Here is a 17,885-nt window from a genome sequence, read left to right on the forward strand (position 1 = left end):
GTTAAGGGCGCTCTTTTCTTTCTCAGTACTGTCACAAGTTTCTAATGAAGGTCTATTACCTATAAAATCACATATCTTGTGGCTACCTGGGGTCCAGAGTTATCCCCAGAATGATCCTCGAGGTCTCGAACTCCATAGCAGCAGGCCAGAATGCCAAAGCCTTTTTTGCTACCACGATGCTTTTTAAGTCACGTGTGCTCATGCAAATATTTAGTTAGGAAATCAAGGAAATATATAGTATTTCAAAAAATAACATTGAATTGAAAGAAGTTTCCTTTCTTCTTAAAATTCCTACTCTTAAAATTCTCTCATCTCATTCGCGGTATTTCGTATGAAAAAGACAATACGCTTAAAGTTAACGTTTTTTCACGAATATAATTTTCTTTTGAATTCCATTTGTTTGAATTTCACGGGCATTGATTGGTTATTATTAAGAAACTCTACTCCTTCGAGTATTATAAATTTAGCTGAGCTAGAGGTTATTAATAGCGTTTTTCCATCAAATATGTGTGTACATAGTTGCTTACTTACATGGCACTACCAGGTGAATATGCTGTGTAATTCATATCTGTCATGTTGTACAAATCTTTAAAAATATACCTGAAAACATTACACTTGATTCACGCTGCGGTGAACTCTTTTCAGACTTTCGCCGCATTATGCCTTGTCACAGAAATGGAATAGGACATTGAAAAAAATACTTTTATTGCGTATATAGGGAAATTTAAATAGAGGATCTCTTTACAATAGTAAGCCGAAAGAAAACTGGCCTTGAATTTTTTTTATACTCTCCGCTTATGGAAAATCTGAATGCATTCCAGAGCGTTTTGGCAAGACATTATTATTATTATTATTATTATTAATACGTACATGTGCAGATAGGCAGTGTGAGGTAGCACACCAGTCCCGAGTATTACAATTAAACTTGCCTAGAAAAAATAACTGGATATCTCAAATCCAATCAATATCACAAAAGATAATAAAAAAATCAGTCAGAAAAAAACAATAAACTTACAGGAAACTTTCAAACACCAATCTGTAACCCAAAAAAAATCCCCATCTCATTAACATCAGTTTCCCAATAAAGAAGAAAAAAGTCAAAACTAAGCTGCAAAATACAATTTTACACAACATATCGATCATATTATTATATAAATTGTTTACATGTTTTTAAAAAAGTTTTTACCCTGCTATGAATGGGCTCGAAACGTTTTGCAGGTAAACTGTCCCAATCAACAATTGTTTTATTAAGAAATGAAATTATTTTGTTCTTTGTGCCCGGCATTTTACCTTGAATTTTTGATCATTCCTCCGTATAAAATTTGGAGTTCACACTTCTTTCCTTTGTTCTGCCCAAGCTTTCTCTCCCTTCAGAATGCGGAACATTCCACAAAGTCGGCTTGTTTTTCTTCTACTTTGCCAAGGTTCCCAGCGTATCGTTTTTAACATTTCAGTCACACTCTCCATCTTCCTATGCTTCCCCAGTACATATCTGACAGCCTTTCTTTGTACCTTCTCCAATTTTGTATGAATTCATTAATTCGGAATCAAATGGATAATACTAAAAATATACAAGTACATATGTATATATATGCATATATAATTATAAATATATATATATATATATATATATATATACTATATATATATACTATATATATATATATATATATATATATATATATATATACTATATATATATACTATATATATATATATATATATATATATATATATACTATATATATATACTATATATATATATATATATATATATATATACTATATATATATACTATATATATATATATATATATATATATATATATATATATATATATATATATATATAGGAGCTTTCGTTGACGTAACACGGAAGTGCGGAATACTGAATTGGACAGCACAAACAGTATAGACACACATAAAAAGAACACTCACACGTCATTTCTTGATAACTTCGACGGATCAGAATTCCGTCGAAATTATCAAGAAATAACGTGTGAGTGTTCTTTTTATGTGTGTCTATATTGTTTGTGCTGTCCAATTCAGTGTATATATATATATATATATATTCTAATAAGATAAAATATGTATTACCATGTGGTATTTATGGTGGCTTTTTTAATTATAGCACGAATACACAAAAAATATTATGCATATGACAACTATGAAAGAATATTTTTTATTTCCCCAATCCAAGGGGGGGTTATTCGTTTTATAGTCAAGTTATATTTTTTGGTCGTTCTGAAAATTTAAACACGGATGCAAAACTAAAAGAAATATCACGTTAACAAGCGGGCAGTTTTAATTAATTCAGGGCGTAAGAAGACTTTTTCACTCAGTGTATACAAGTGTTATGTTACACCATGTTATTTTTTATCAAATGTAGCCTGAGGACATTTTTCACTGTGGTGAAGCTTGGTCTGCACAATGTATTGAGAAAAGAGAAGATAAATATACATTCATTTCCACTATTTATGGGGACTGTCACGAGAAGAAAGAGAGAATATAATATTTCCATGCCGAGACAAAAATAAATCTATCTAAATTTTGATATTGGATTCGTAACACAACAAGTGCGTGTGTGTAATGTATTCATTGAGATGCACATGTCAGCTGGGCAAAAACGATGAAGATGCTACAGTGGCTGACGGGGACTTAGGGAACGAAACATTATTTCGAATGATCCATGAACTTTATACTTTCTTTTAGATATTCATAGTATAATATTGAAAGTTATTAATGCAGTATCTCAAATTAAGGTCCAACTCTGTTCCTTGTCTATGATTATTCTTTTGTCCTAATTATTTCATTGATTTACAGTAAAAGTGTTGCCTATTCCACTGTCCTTGTCCAAGGTTAGTGGAAAGATACATTGTATTCTTCATTTAATAAACATGAATTTCCACAAAGTTGAGCCGGGAACAATTGAATATTTTAAAAGTGTTTTCATTAAAACTTCTTATCCCTATGTAAAGTTTGTAATAACGGAAAAGCGGTACAGTTGTATAAAACCTAGGAAACAGGATATTTGTTATTATTGTACAATTGAAATTTTTGACATTAATCAGGTGTTCATATTAGGGACCAAAAGTAAAATACTACAAAAATTCATCAGTTTTAAGTTCTATAGGACGCAAAAGATTGCCGAAGTATTTGGATATTTAGACATTAAGTGATTATGCTTTAAAGTAAAAGTGATTTAGTCTCATTAATGCGTGTATCAGTTTTTAGACAGTTTTCATAATTCTAAACTTTCGTAGAGGTTTAGGAGCTTTATAAAAGATAAAAACAGTTGTACCATCCAAATTTTGATTGTATTTGAATCACACTTTGAGATTGCGACCAATTATTGAAAATATCGTAATCTAAGTTGGCATTGAAATTTGAAACTTCTACAGTGAATTAAATGAAATCTAAATGTGGACAGTACAATTGAATATCAAATAATATACAGGTTAGTTAATAGCTACATTTATTTTCGGCATATTTTACAATTATTTTTGATGAGATTTGATCAACTTTGCCTTGCTAAGATTTTTTTGTAAGCAATTCACCATTTATTGTTCCAAAGCTCTGCCTCGTTTTAATAAAATTCGCGGAAACAATACAAGAATTTTATGTGAAAAAGTCCCTTTCAATTTATATATGTGAAGAGATTTTGCACCAACCAGTTTGATATCTCGAACGCTTTGTTTAAAATACGCATTTAGCGGAATATATGCCATGCGGTCTCTTGGTCTGAAATTTCTTTGCTCTTTAATTTTTTCAGTGATATTTGGTAGATCCAAGGGAAATAGGTGTAGCAAGGAAATGAAATCCCTACCTATGTGACCTCAGTATTCAATGAGATCGGATTTCCACCACAACCATCCGACAAACTCCGGATTATGCACATGTGGATGGTTGGGCAAAGGTGTGGATGAAACACCATGAAAATATTAGAAAGACTAGTTCTGTAACTTCAGCGATAGATCTCGGGGCTCTCATTTATAATATGAACTATTTGTGGGGGAATGCCTCTTTTTTTTCCCTTTCAATCTTTTTAGGGGAGTCTAATTACGTATTTTTTTGGAAGAATATGATGAACAGGGAATTAAAAGTTCTTTAATGGTGGAGCAAAAAGCTTAATAGTAGGAAATGCAAACAGAAAATTGTTACAGGAAGAAGTGCAAAAGAAAGGATAAATCTTGAAAGAAAGTACCGTTACATGATCAGTGTCTTCGTCACGAACTAAGGGCGGTTTGTAAATTTTGCTTTGTGAAATGAGAACGCGTTTTGTAACCTTCTAATAATTACAGTCATTCTGCCGACAAGCGTATGAGTACTCTTAGATAAAAATAATTTTAATATCCTTAAATGCATAATTCCTATCGATATCATTATCTCTGAGGGATATTTTCCTTCTTTTCATTCCCTTAATTCCCTTTGCCCCCTGTTTTATTACTTGTCTCTACTCTGTTCCACACAAGCCGTCATCTTCTTCATCTCCTTTATCGCACGTTTTCCTTCATCAAGCCCCTCCTTTCTCCTTTTGTTTCTAGTCTACCTCTCGACATCCCCGCTTCCTTCCTCTTTAAACACTCTGCAGTGCTTAATGCGTCCATAAAGATTTATATAGTTGACGCTCGGATAGCCCTTTCCTCCGGATGAAGGGTGTGCGGGGAGGGGGGCGCGTTAACGCACCTTCAATAAAAGACAGAGTGGTGAAACTCTTCTCTTTACTGCACCTCTCTTCATTACGCATTTATGTCCTTATTTATAACTCTTTTAGTGTATCAGAAATCTTCCCGTTCCGCCTCTCCTAAAACCAGACCCTACTTAAAACGGGAAACAGCCTGTTTTAGACTGTCGATAAAATATAATGCGCGGTTTATTACTTTTTATTGATTTATTTTTTACGTTATTGCGGACGAATGTTAATCAGACGGAGAAATATAACATTTTATATCGTTCTTGTTTTGTTGAACTCCATTGACGAGTACAGGTTTATGGTAAGAACACAATAATTGGTCACGAAACGCATTTTTTTAAATGCCTGGAAGGTTTTTCATAATAGACACGCGTGCCTTAAAAAGCAGCTAAAAAAGTATGCGCATTCATGCGTTATGTAATTATTAAATTTATATAGAAGAATATATTTAAAATTACAATTCCACTAATTTATGAGATACTTAAACGAAGATATGTATAATAGGATTGCCTTAAATTTCATCCACCAATTAACTCCTGTCATTATTATTACTCCGACTAGAATTGAAGAAAACATATTCCTCAAACCAAGTGACTTAGGTGTAGCAAGTGATTTATTAAACAATGTGACTAGTTTATTTGTATCAATTAGCAGGGAGTACACAAAAGGTATTATTCCTAGAAATTAAAGTAAGTTATCGTTGTTGTTTTTCTTCAAGAAACTGAAAGGTTTTGAACGCAATGCATCATTTTATAGCGGTACAAAGTTGGCGCGAGAGCAGAGGATATGGATTCCTAACTAATTATTTTGGTCGTACTTCCAGTTTTGCTCTCATTGTTTCCAAATTTGACGTAGCAGCAGCCGTGAGTTCAGCAGAACACAAGCTTAGGGTGCAGTTCCAATTTTTTTTAGTTTGCAGGTACATAGTAATGTTTTACACATTTAATTCCTCTCCTTATTTGGTCGATGAACTTGATCTCTATCGGATCCGTATCCATTTTGTTCCGCAGGTCCAATTCATCCCCGAGTTTCTTCCCTCCGACTCACCGTCCCATTAAACCCCATTCGCATCCTCTTCATTCACATTTCGTCGCACCATTTCCTGGCTTCAACAGCCGATCACGGCGATCGATGCTGAGTCCCTGTAAATCGTTTCTCCGTCTATCAACGATTTCTTTTTTTTTCTCAACCCCCATAATTTCCCGTCCATTCATCCTCATTATCCATTCATTTTCGTCTTCTTCCTTTAAATTATACCCTTCATCAGTTCCAATCCAGCAGTCATCCGCTTTTGGATAAAGTTTTAAAAATATTTTTTAGAATAACAGCTCCATGGGAACTGTCAATTCGAATTATGACTTGTGTTAATATGTTTTTTTTAATGAACTAAGTTCGTAAAGAAAAAAAGTGGTGAAAATATTATATTATTCTAATTTTTGACGTCATATTCCAAAGAGGCGATCATATAAAATAATTTCACAGTGCATAGGAAGTAAGTTAATGCGTTATGTATTTGATGTAGTGTTGACAATATATCAATGAGCCGAAATTAGTATCATAATAATGTGGCTGGAAAATTACTAGCAGGGATTACAAAACCACAGGCTGGAAAAAAGCCCCGTTTGACAAGGAAAGTATAGTTTTAGCTCCCAGAGAAATATTTTTCAATCTTACATGAGCGGCCTGTTAAATCATGGTAATACTAAGATTGCTCCATCACATTCTCAGAGTTTGTCTTGTTTCTTTAAAGAATTTCGGTTATAAAGTCAATAGTTTAACGCTCAAACGTGAAAATATAAGTACTTAATTAACCTAAATATGGATAGCCATATCTGTTTAAATTTGAATGCATATGTATTCTTGCGGTGTTTCATGATTCGTAAGTTATTCAGTGCAAAATTTCATTCTTTTAAGTTTTCCCATTTCCCATTTTCTAATAAGTATTCACCATTTACACATCAATTTATTTAACTCAAAATGTGATGAAAAATACTTTCTTGACAAAGTAGCAATACAAGTTTCTCATTTTAAGTTATATCATTTTAACCGTTTCCATTTTTATTTTCACATAGATTTCATATTAACCCAAAAACGACGAACTACTTCATACGCACCTCCTTGCGCAAACGCAGTTCTTGTCAATATTTCAATCGATAGACTTCACTGAAAATATGAACATTTTCTCATATTACTTACACTAATTTTATATAAATGCTTTAACTCAGCTTTAACTAAGCAGCCGGTAGTAGTTTTTATTAAGCAGTATTTATCATTTCATTAACTACCACACTCGTCTAGTGAAATTAATTCCAAAATATGTGGCCTTATCAAGGTGGTATATAACTTTACACTAACAATTTATTTTGGGACTTACCAGTAAGATATCAGACGGAATCTTAACCGAGCGTTGCGGGGGAAAGAGAGTTGACATTACATTTAGGTGCTAAGGTCAACCTAAAGGACTCCTAGGGGAGATATACGTACATCTGCATCAATATATCCGGATGCAGCGTACAACTGAACTTTATTCTCATCCTCTATCTATTATTTCATCCTCTGAGGCACTGGAACTTATTGCAAAGCCATCGATTAAGTGGTTATTGCCTAAATGGCCCAGACCAATGATTTCCCAACCAATCTACGACCTCGAGTATGGGCTTTTTGCTTAATACTCGTATATAGTTTTTTGGTATTTTTAATGCATCCGCGTTTATTTTCGTGCAGGAGCCAATCGTCTTCCTTCCCCCCTTCCCCCCGGAAGGATTTATGTGGAAAACTAATTTTTCATATAGGGATGGAAAAATAAACAAGTTTAGGGTGCATTTTCACAGGAGGGCGGCAGAAAAACGGATTCAGTGCTCTTTACCTTTCTCAGTGCAAAACTACTTCAGAGCAGCAAAAATTTCTCATTGATTCTTCGATGGTGTTTATTTTCTATTTTCGTGTTTCCAGGATTAATTTCTCACTTTGCTTCGGCGTGAAGATAACCGCTGTGCTATCTTAAGTGCCGATGCAGAATTTTAATAGCCGCCTTATCACTGTGTTCTGTTGACTCTAGATAATAAAAAGTCCACTGTTGAAAAGTTGGTCGTTGACTTTTTCTTTAATATAGGTCAGTTATGATTTGAATGATTCATAAACTACTTTATAAAGTATTTTCATCACGATATCCTCAAATTCACTGCACTAACAGCTTTGCCAAGACGACTAATATAATTAAATATTTTGCTCTCAATCGTGAATAGCCTGTTCAGCGCATACGCATTTTCTTGTATTAAAAACTTGCTTCAAAATTAAAACTTCAGTTAGCATATAAATATGTAAAATATATTATTTAACACTTTCAGCATAATAAAATATGCCCAAAACGACTCTTGAATTCGACTGCGTCTGTGCGGAATAGGTTTTTTATTACCTCTTCCACAGTTTGTGATATCTGATGATTTTCCGATGAGTATCATTTTTCCAAATATACTATCTGTTTAATCATTTCTATTTTTGCAACCCAAAAGCCTTGTTAAATCGTACATGAAAAACACTAACCTATTTTCAGGAGAGAAGACTGCTAATTTCGAAAAATAATCATAGAAAGGTTTTTGTAGTAGATTTTGGATATATTTCCCCAGTAATTTTACAGAATTTTTGTGCTCACTTTCCCGAATACTTTTAATGTTTTTCTTTCTAAAAGAGACGATCCAATTCAGAATCATTAGAATTTACAGTCGGGCCCCAAGTGAATTACGTCGTGGTATGCATCTACTTCTGTAGAAACCGTGAATATTCTTTTCGGAACGTTACGTCAATACTCTCATCTCCGTAAGAACTTGAAAAAATATCCTAACTCATCCGTCATAAACCGAACCGAAAATATTGCTTTATTTGAAATGTGATGTGTAAGTAAGAGCAGAAGTTATTTTTCCTCAATCTGCTAACAATTCGCCTGTAAATGTCTAGGAAAATACAGTTACTTAGCGAATTGCACTCATTTTCTTCAAGGGAAAAGTCCATTTTACCAAACTATATTGTTGACAATAGCTGGACAACCATACACTGACAGAATCTATCCGTTTGTTGTAAAAATAACCATCATTATTCCATTTGGTGCTATCGTATCGACACGTGTATAACATTCCAAAGGAAATTCACCATGTCAAGTTCCATCCTCATGAGTACGGGAAAGGGGGAAACAGTAGACCTATTTTTAAGATGGCAAACATTTATTCTCCTCTTCCATAATGGATTTAAGGACGTCTGCAGTAGGTACACAAGAGAAAAGAATCTCCCAGGAAAGAGGTGGAGGAAGCTCTTATGTAATGTTTTATAACTTTTATAGTTTTTTGATATGTCTTTCAAGTGGAAGGCGTTAGCGGCAGCTCTCCTGCAGAAAGGGTGACAAATATTCCGTTGAGACGGTTTTTTCTCATATGGAATGCTATTTTTCTGTCGTGGATATCTTTGCTATTCCTAGGAGCTTTCCGCGCAGTTCTTCATTGGTTGGCATTGAGAAACTCGACTGCCATCCAGAATTAATTATAGTAGTTGATAAAATCGAAAGATATCCCAGAATGGAAGCCTTTGGCAGTCTGATGAAGTTCTCCCAGCATAAATCCAAAGGATGCAAATATAAGGGTGTAGTTAAGAGTGAAAAAATCTCGCCATGCAAAGACATTGTCGTCCACTGAAAATAAATAATTATTGAAAGAAGCATATGTAAATTATATGGTGGCGTCAAGATTGGCAACACTAGTAGACTTGGTGAGTTATTCAGCATTCAATGGTCCTGCTCAAAGAACCATGTTATTTGCGGAATTTTAGAATTTGGTAAAGTATGCTATGATTACAATCTCTATGATGATACTGTTGCACTCTCTCATTTAACGAGAAGATACCAAAGGGGTGCGCCAAACAGAAAATGATCGATCAATCCAAGAAATAAATCATCACCCGCCGTAATCCTCAAAAGTCCTTTCCACTCTTCTAGCTTAAAATTTAACCAAAGATTGATTGAAAGTCTGCGAACAGTGACAGGAAAGCGATAGGTTGTTGAGGCAAGATTCAGTTAACCAGGCAAAATTCGCGAGGGATTCTAGCGGGAATCCTTTTAACATATCAATTTTCCTCAAGCCGAACTTTCGTGGCTCAGCTCACGCTCATTTGAAAGTTCGCATACGTTAGGTGAATGCATTTGGTTAAATCTTGTTGAATTCAAAACGTCGCCAATGTAATTAAAACCTACCCATCTGTAACGGAGCCACAGCGAACCGTAACCAATAATTCCTCATAACTGGCAGCAGATACCTCATTCAATAATGATTACCCCTTTTTCGCATTCATTATCTCTCTGTATTATCTTGCCCACTGCTCTCATCCCTCCTCTCTCCCTCTCCCCTGGATTTTCCCTACTGTCGCCTCCCTTTTATCTCCTTCATTCTTTTGCTACTCAACTAAGTTTGCATTTCCGGGTGAATCGACTGTTTATCTTTTTTATTTGTGTCACTCCGACGGAGAAGAGGTGTTTGAACCGTCCTACCCCAACAGAAAGAGGTAGAGTGTGGTTCTCTTTCCCATCCGCCAGGGAGCCAGGGTGGGGAGAGAGGACGGGAATTTGGCCTCTTTTCGTCTGTGGGGAGTGTGCGTTAGCGAGGTATACGTGCGTATCATGTGAGTGGGATGAAAAATGCGGCCTAAATGCTGCAAATGGCTGTCATCTTTTCTATAAAGACAGCTTCCGAATAATCGCATTCCTCCCCGATACTCTCCTCAACCGTACATTTATCATTCAAAGCCTGCTGGTTCATCGGCACCGTATTCCATATTGGTTGAAAAAACCGCATCCGAAGCAATAAAGTTATTTTAAACCATATTTTATAATTTTTGTTTAGAACTCAGAACTCAATTACATTCCACTTCCTCTAACTAACTAAGCGAGCTTTACACTCGTTATAAAAGTAATCCGATAAAATGTGGGTTTCGGTTTCATGATTAATATTTCCGTCATTTACATCGATATATGTAATCATTTTCAGGTGCGTAATTTCTAAAAGATAAATTTTTTTCTGTTTTTTGGTTGATGACATAGCGTAATAGTTCGTTGGAAAACAGTTGCGTATCGTATTACATACAGGTAACTTCCGGAGAATTCATGACATTACCGTAGGTGATCCGATTAATTGATGGAAGGTTAAAAATCAACGCCGATAATCATTAAAGTCTCGTCAAGTTAAGAAAAGACTGCGGAAAACTCGGTTTTTAGCCAATTAATTACCACTCTGTTAGGATATGTTTGCCTGTAGATAGATAGATAGATAGATAGTGGTCTTTATTTGAGCGAAATTGAGACCAAATGGTCCCTTCTTCCATTTAACCCATAACCCACCTGTAGAGCGAACACACACACACACACACACACACACACACACATATATATATATATATATATATATATATATATATATATATATATACTTGATAAATAAAAAGTGCATCTACGTCTACTTTTGAGTGTTGATTATGATAAATGATTTTACATCGATCCACCCTGGCTACCGAGTGTTTAGGATGCAGGCCAGATTTTTAGGGCAGTGTGGCGGGGTTTTAGTATTCACAACTAAATGAACTCCTGATGGTCTTGATCATAAGCACATGCCCCTTTCCTTTTCGTACGTATTCATTTGTAGAACGTCATTTCGCTAAAAAAAATACTCTTGGAAACACTATGACGGGAAATTAGTTACATTTATCAAAATTAACTATGCTTCACTAATAAAGTAATTGTCAGAGGCGATTCGTCATCATTAAAACAGGAGAAGTTTTAGGATACAACAATTCTGTGTTTGCTGAATAAAACAGAATATTTAACAAATGGATTTCCTTTGCGCTCCATGTTCAACCATCTAATATTAAAATAGGTGTATTTTTTCTGCGACACTGTATATTTTTAATATTATTTGAAAGACCGAAAGCAGAGTTTTTGCTATTAGTTTGTATTATTAATATTTAATATACCATGATATCAAACTCATAATATTTCATCTTAATTGATTTTATACCAAAAAACGTCAAGTATAAACCTGAAGGTATGGTATAGCTTGTCACTTTAAAATTTTATCTGTGATAAAATCTTCTCTGGGTACTTTTTTCACTAAAATGTTTGAAAGCGTATGCAAGATATTAGTTTTATTTTAAGCGAAAATACCACTAAATACAGGAAAGAAAATTAACTCTGAATTTCTAATTCATTGTCCAATTTAAGAAATCTTTGCATTTAGAGTACTCCTTTGATAGAGTTAACGCCTCAAATGACGAAATGGATAAATATTTAATGTCGTAACTTAAATATTCTTTCAGTTAACTGATCGAAGTCCAGTCGTAGTTTTGACAAGGCTTATTCCTGAGCTTGGTTATTCAGAAAGATAAGTGAATTGTAATAATTTACATTGAAATGAACTTCCATCACTTTAACTACTGCCAAAGAAAAACTTTATTCACATCTTCCGTCGTAAATTTATCGTTTTCTTGAGTTCTCCCGGGTTCTTTCCTCCTCAAGCCTTAATTTTTTTGTCATACGTTCCTACTTACATTGAATAAAAACGTTTCGTTGAAGGAAAAGACGAAATATTTTTGAAGAAGGCTAACGGAAAGACGGAATGATTTAACGGCCACCTTTTCCAGATTTATTTCAAGTTAGCATTATCATCTTTTATTGTTGACTGTGACATAAAATAATAATTTGTTTTTTAGCCATAGTCATAACTTCATGAATGAAGTCATTCGAACAATTCATCCACTCTTTTACAGGGCGGCTCTACAACGTCATCAAATTACGTGATGACAAATTGTGGTTTAATTCCTTGGAGCTACAATCTCCTGGCAGAAAAGTTTCGCTATCCGGAAAAGACACCAACTGGTTGCATTTTCTCACTTGTGGACCCAAGGGCTCCCTAAGAAAACCGAGGGAATCATTGCTTTGCAGCATTCCATAGAACGCGGTGAGTTACTTTCTTCCATATTACTTTATTCAACATCTTTAAAACTCTCTATAAGCCTCCAGTATGACTTAAGGTTCAGGAAAACATGGCATCCGCTTTACTGAAAGAAGTAAAAATGAAATCATTCATTTTGAGATAGAAGGAAGGATGTAGATTGATTGTTTTTGCATTTAGTCAGAAGTTAAGCTTTTGAAGGATTTTTAGAAGTACAGTAGTTTAGAAGAAAGGATGAAGTTCTTGTTTTGTTATTTGTATTGAACGGTATGTGTTATATTTGTTGTGTCTGTAAAAGGGATACGGGAATATACTCGTATCTAAGAATTTAATACGTTAATAATTCCTCACTGTGTCACTCTGTTGATAGTAGAGATCTTAAATTAAGCCCCTCATGTTTTACAGGAAAGCGGGGCGTTACATTTTTTATCGTTAATTCAGTTATTGTATTTTTAATTTGAATAATACGATCCGACCTTTTGCTATATGTAAATTTCTTGATACTAATCGTTCTCATCCTTTCCGTTCGTCATTTTAATAAATATCCGTTTCTTATTGCTGTGTGTGTTCAACGCATTGATTTGTACAACTTTTTTACTCCATAATTTTCCCGTATCAAAATGCAATCGTAACAAATTAATAATTATTATAAGCTGAATGTGTTATATCTTTGTGTAATAATTTCTAGTTCTATATGCAGTTTCGAATTCTATGTCGAGACTAAATTCCCTTTTAGAATCGTCGTCAGTAAGCGAGTCGGCGTTTTATCTGCTCTGGAGGTCACGTTCTGTGGGCATGTTCGAACGTTTGAATTAGAACATTCACACATTTAAACATTAAATTATAATAATTTTATTGGACGGATTTGAGTATTTTAAAAGACCGATTGAATAATATTTTTCATTTTATCAAACCTGGGAAAGTTATTCACTTGACGTTTATATTTCCTATCCTTAACAGAGTGAAAATTAATCGGGTAACTACCGTTCGAAAAAGCACGCACGTTTATCGTCACGTCCTTACGCCGCGTCCAATCACTCTTCCGGTAGGTCATTGATCTGTTATCTTCAGGCCACTGAGATATTTATTAGTAGTGCTTTAATGGCTAAACTCCTCTATGCTTGTTAGCCTTAACTAACGTAACAAAATACATACTTAAACCCTATGCTGCATATTAGAAAAAATATTCCTTATCACTGCATCCTTTCTACCTCACTTAATTCCATCCAAAATACATATTCTTTTCCTCCCTCTACCTAACTTTTACGGCATTTTCCTTCAATTGCCGTTTATTCCTTGAGTTAAAGATGAGCAGAAGGTATTTCTGATGGTTCTGTCATGAAATATATGCAATAATTCCCACCCTCGAGAGAATGGAAGTTCTATGTCCATTATGCTGCATTATGTTAATGTTATTTGGGTTATATGCGTTATATTGAGCGTGGTTCTACGTCCTCATAGCCAGGGGAAAGAAAGTGCTACGAAAGTTTGAACTTCAAACGATTTTCAACCAACTCACGGCGACAGACATGGTCTCTCAAAGGCCAAGCATTCAGTCTACTTCCGTCCAGCAAATGAGGATTGCGTGTGATATTAATAGCTAACAGGTTTAATGCTTTTTCAAATCTCGGAACTCGAGAGTTAGATAAAAATTTTATATTTATTTTTCAGTTTTTTGTCAATACTCATATTTGAAAAATACAATTAATTTTGTCTTTTCTATTAAAACGAGTCATCCTTTGTTGCATTGAATTCAAGATGACCTCCATAAAATTCCAAAAGGTATTATACATTTTGTAACCCCACTCTCATGATTCCGTCATAAATTAGACCTGCCTGTTGGAGGCGGCTTCTCTATGCTCACTATACCGAACACAATCTAGGGTTGGGAAGTGACCAAAGATTAAAGGTTAAAGAACAGAGCGATTCGGCGAGTTTGTAAGAACTTTTAGGGCCACAGGCATCGGCATTATCGTAAATACTCAATAGTATTATCAAATTTTCAGAGTCCATAGGGATGCCTTTAGTGAAACTGGCTATATATTTGTATCCATATAAACCTTCCACTGAAAAATAATCTTCATTGTACCGATTGTAACGGGACTCGAAGAGACCACAATCCGACAATGGGAATACATAATTTAGTACTGGCAAAAGTAAAAATTTATCGTAGAGAATGACTGAAATTTGGATCAGGCCGCAGACGATGCTTTTAAAATAAATTATATTTCCCGCAGTGTAGCCATTTTGTATCTCACTCTGGGGAATGGAATATGAGAATGTAGTTACCACTATGCGAGGAATCTTAAAATTCCGTCGCAAATTTGAATAATTGTTCCTGGTATATTAAATGCAATAATCGCAAAAATTTTGTCTATAAATATTCTTTGTCCGCAGAATAGTTTTAATTAGGTTTTATCGGCATAATATTCTGCTCTATTATTCTGCTCTACATTTAACTTAGCTTTTTTTCGATGGACACGAACAACATTTGTAGACATCAGTCGCAAGCTTGCAAAAAGTACGATTCATGAATATAACCTATTTATAAAGTTTAAAAAGATTGGAGATTTAAATTTCCAAAGGACAATCTCATTGCTCCAGTAATCCTTAAAAGTATGGCCAAATGATTCAGGCTTCAACGCTTTCCACTTAGTCATATATAACGAAATGTGACTCAAATATGCCGTATGAGTATTTCGATGGCCTGAGGAAATTTTTTCACCGCATTCCCGTTGCAGACTGAGCCACCCCGTGCCTTCAAACCGCGGTCATGTTTGACCGCAACATGAAACCACACTGTGCACACTCGAGGTAGGATTTAAAATGTCCTCAAGGTTTCGTTTGTGAACTGTAATAGTCCCCACTGAAATAACCAAGTCTGCCGATTTCATGCCACTGATTCGTTATCCGACGCTCACGTTGCACAAAAAGCATTTTAGTTGTAGATTTAGGTTTTGGGTTCCTCAAAAGCTAAGTTCATTTAGCGAGATAATATTTTTGTCAAGGTACAGAAAATGGCTCAATGCTCTCCGGAATAGTCCTTCCGGCAATTTATGGTAGAGATGTGGGTCATGCTCGCAACCGCAAAACGTCTTGCGGGTATTAGCCATTTCAGGCGTGTCCTTAAGTGTCACGTGTTTTCGGCTACTCACGTACAAACAGGGTGGACTCTGGGCCTTCAGCCTTTTTTTTTTGAATCTTGATTTCCCCAAAAAATTCTGACAAAATTCACTTGCTGCTAATTCCTTTACCTGTTGCTTAAAAAAAGTGAAGTAAACCCGTTTGGAGACAAAAATCTTTCAGAGTCATTTTCTTTTCCCCTTGCTATTGCAAGTGTCGTTCTGTCCTCCTTCACTCCTCCCACTCGTTTGATATTTTTTAAATCATTAATCGCAACCCTAAGTATTGATCCCAAAAATTCTTTCCAAACCGTAAAAGTGAAGGCATCGTTCGGAACCGGTTGTCAAGTCTTATGACCTCGTCCCGCGAAAGTGGGATTCGGGGATGCGCCCAGGAGGGAATCATCCTCACGCCATCCCTCACCCCCTATTCCCCAGTAATCAGCCGTTTTTTGGCGGCTAGGCGTCGCTCGCTGATCTGCCCCTTGGTTCACGGGAAAGGTGGATATGGAAACAACTAAGAGGGCAGCGGGTGGGTACGGAGGGCTCTTGGAACGGATTTGGAGAAAGTACGATGTCCCCCGCGGGTGGGTGCTGAGCGCGGTGATCGAGGCGGGCGGAGAACCTGATGCCGCCTCCGGGCGGGTGGGGGGGCGGGTTCGAAGTAAAGAAATGAAAGGTGAAAGTAACGGTTTTACTCTTGAAATGATAATGATGACGATGATGTTGGCCCATCGTTTCTCATGATTGGAGGAATAACACTGCTGGTAGAACGGGAGAAAGGACAAGGGAATTTAGCTATTCCAAATATTCACCTCATTTGGAAAATAATAAATTCCAGCAAATAAAAAACTAAGGCCCCACCCTCTTTAACAACATAGTGACTAAAGTAACCAACTTTTCCTAGGATTTCGTCAAATTAGAATGTAATATTTCCCTACTGTGTGTGCGAAGTTGGCTATGTATGTACGGCGCGGAAACAGTCACTAAAACAGAAGGATAGGCGTAGATTGGAGGCTTTTGAAATATGGGTATGGACGAGAATGGAGAAAGTATAATGGACCTTAAGGAAAATAAACGAGAGAGTACTAAGTATGGTGGGCGAGGAGGGGTGAATGTTAGGAGAAATCATAAGGAGACAGGAAAAATGGATGAAAAGCTTATTGATTGGCAGTGGGATATTGAACAGTAATGGATGGGGAATATTAGACAAACGAGGAAAGGGCAGGAATAGGATAGGGATATCGGACGGGATGAAGAGAGGAAGGAAGTACACAGAGATGAAGAGGGACTTGTAGTAGAGCAAAATATGGGGGCTGTGTTTAATTAGGAGATGTTTTTTGGTAGTTGTGTCCATCCAAAATCTACCTCAACCGGTAGATTACCAAAACAATCTGCGCAGTACTGGGAAGATACTATTTTTTACCACATTCAAGGCTTAATGTGCCAAGGAATTTGTATTCCTACTGTAAATAACTTCTCTAAATCTAAAAATAAGAGTCATACTTAGTTAAATAATTAAACGTTTAAAAAGTTTTAATTAAAAATAGTTTAACGATCACAAAGTTATTTTCATTTTGCTGTCTCACGTCAGTAAAAAAATTCCATTACCTCGCACAACTTTTTTCTTTCATATTTCCTCTCAGATTTTCATAAATTCTCTACCGAGGAACCCAAATCTAGATTAAAAAATCGCTACTTCTATTTTATTTAGATTGCTCCAATTTTATGAATATTTCCTCCTTGTATCTGCTTCATTTGGAGAGGACCGCTCTATGTTACTTTGCCTATAACTATGTAAATAAAAATAATATATTTTCGAATCCTACACCATCCATCTCAGGTTAATAGTAGAGGACATTTTCCTCAAGATGAGCAATTCAGAAGGTTGTGCTACTGTTGTTGTACCAGAGAAATAAGAACTCTCATTTCTAAAGTTACTCATTAGCAAAGCATGAAGAAAGGGGAAATTAAATTGTTATATTTCGAGTCAAGCTTTGAAGAATATTCATGGGCTTTGGATTCTATTCCTATCTAAATAATTATCTTGGCTTTGTCACACTTCTTTACAATTAATTAATTCTATAT

This window comes from Hetaerina americana, unplaced genomic scaffold (assembly GCF_022747635.1).
Source record: "Hetaerina americana unplaced genomic scaffold, ioHetAmer1.1.p SCAF_84, whole genome shotgun sequence".
In the NCBI taxonomy this organism is placed as follows: domain Eukaryota; kingdom Metazoa; phylum Arthropoda; class Insecta; order Odonata; family Calopterygidae; genus Hetaerina; species Hetaerina americana.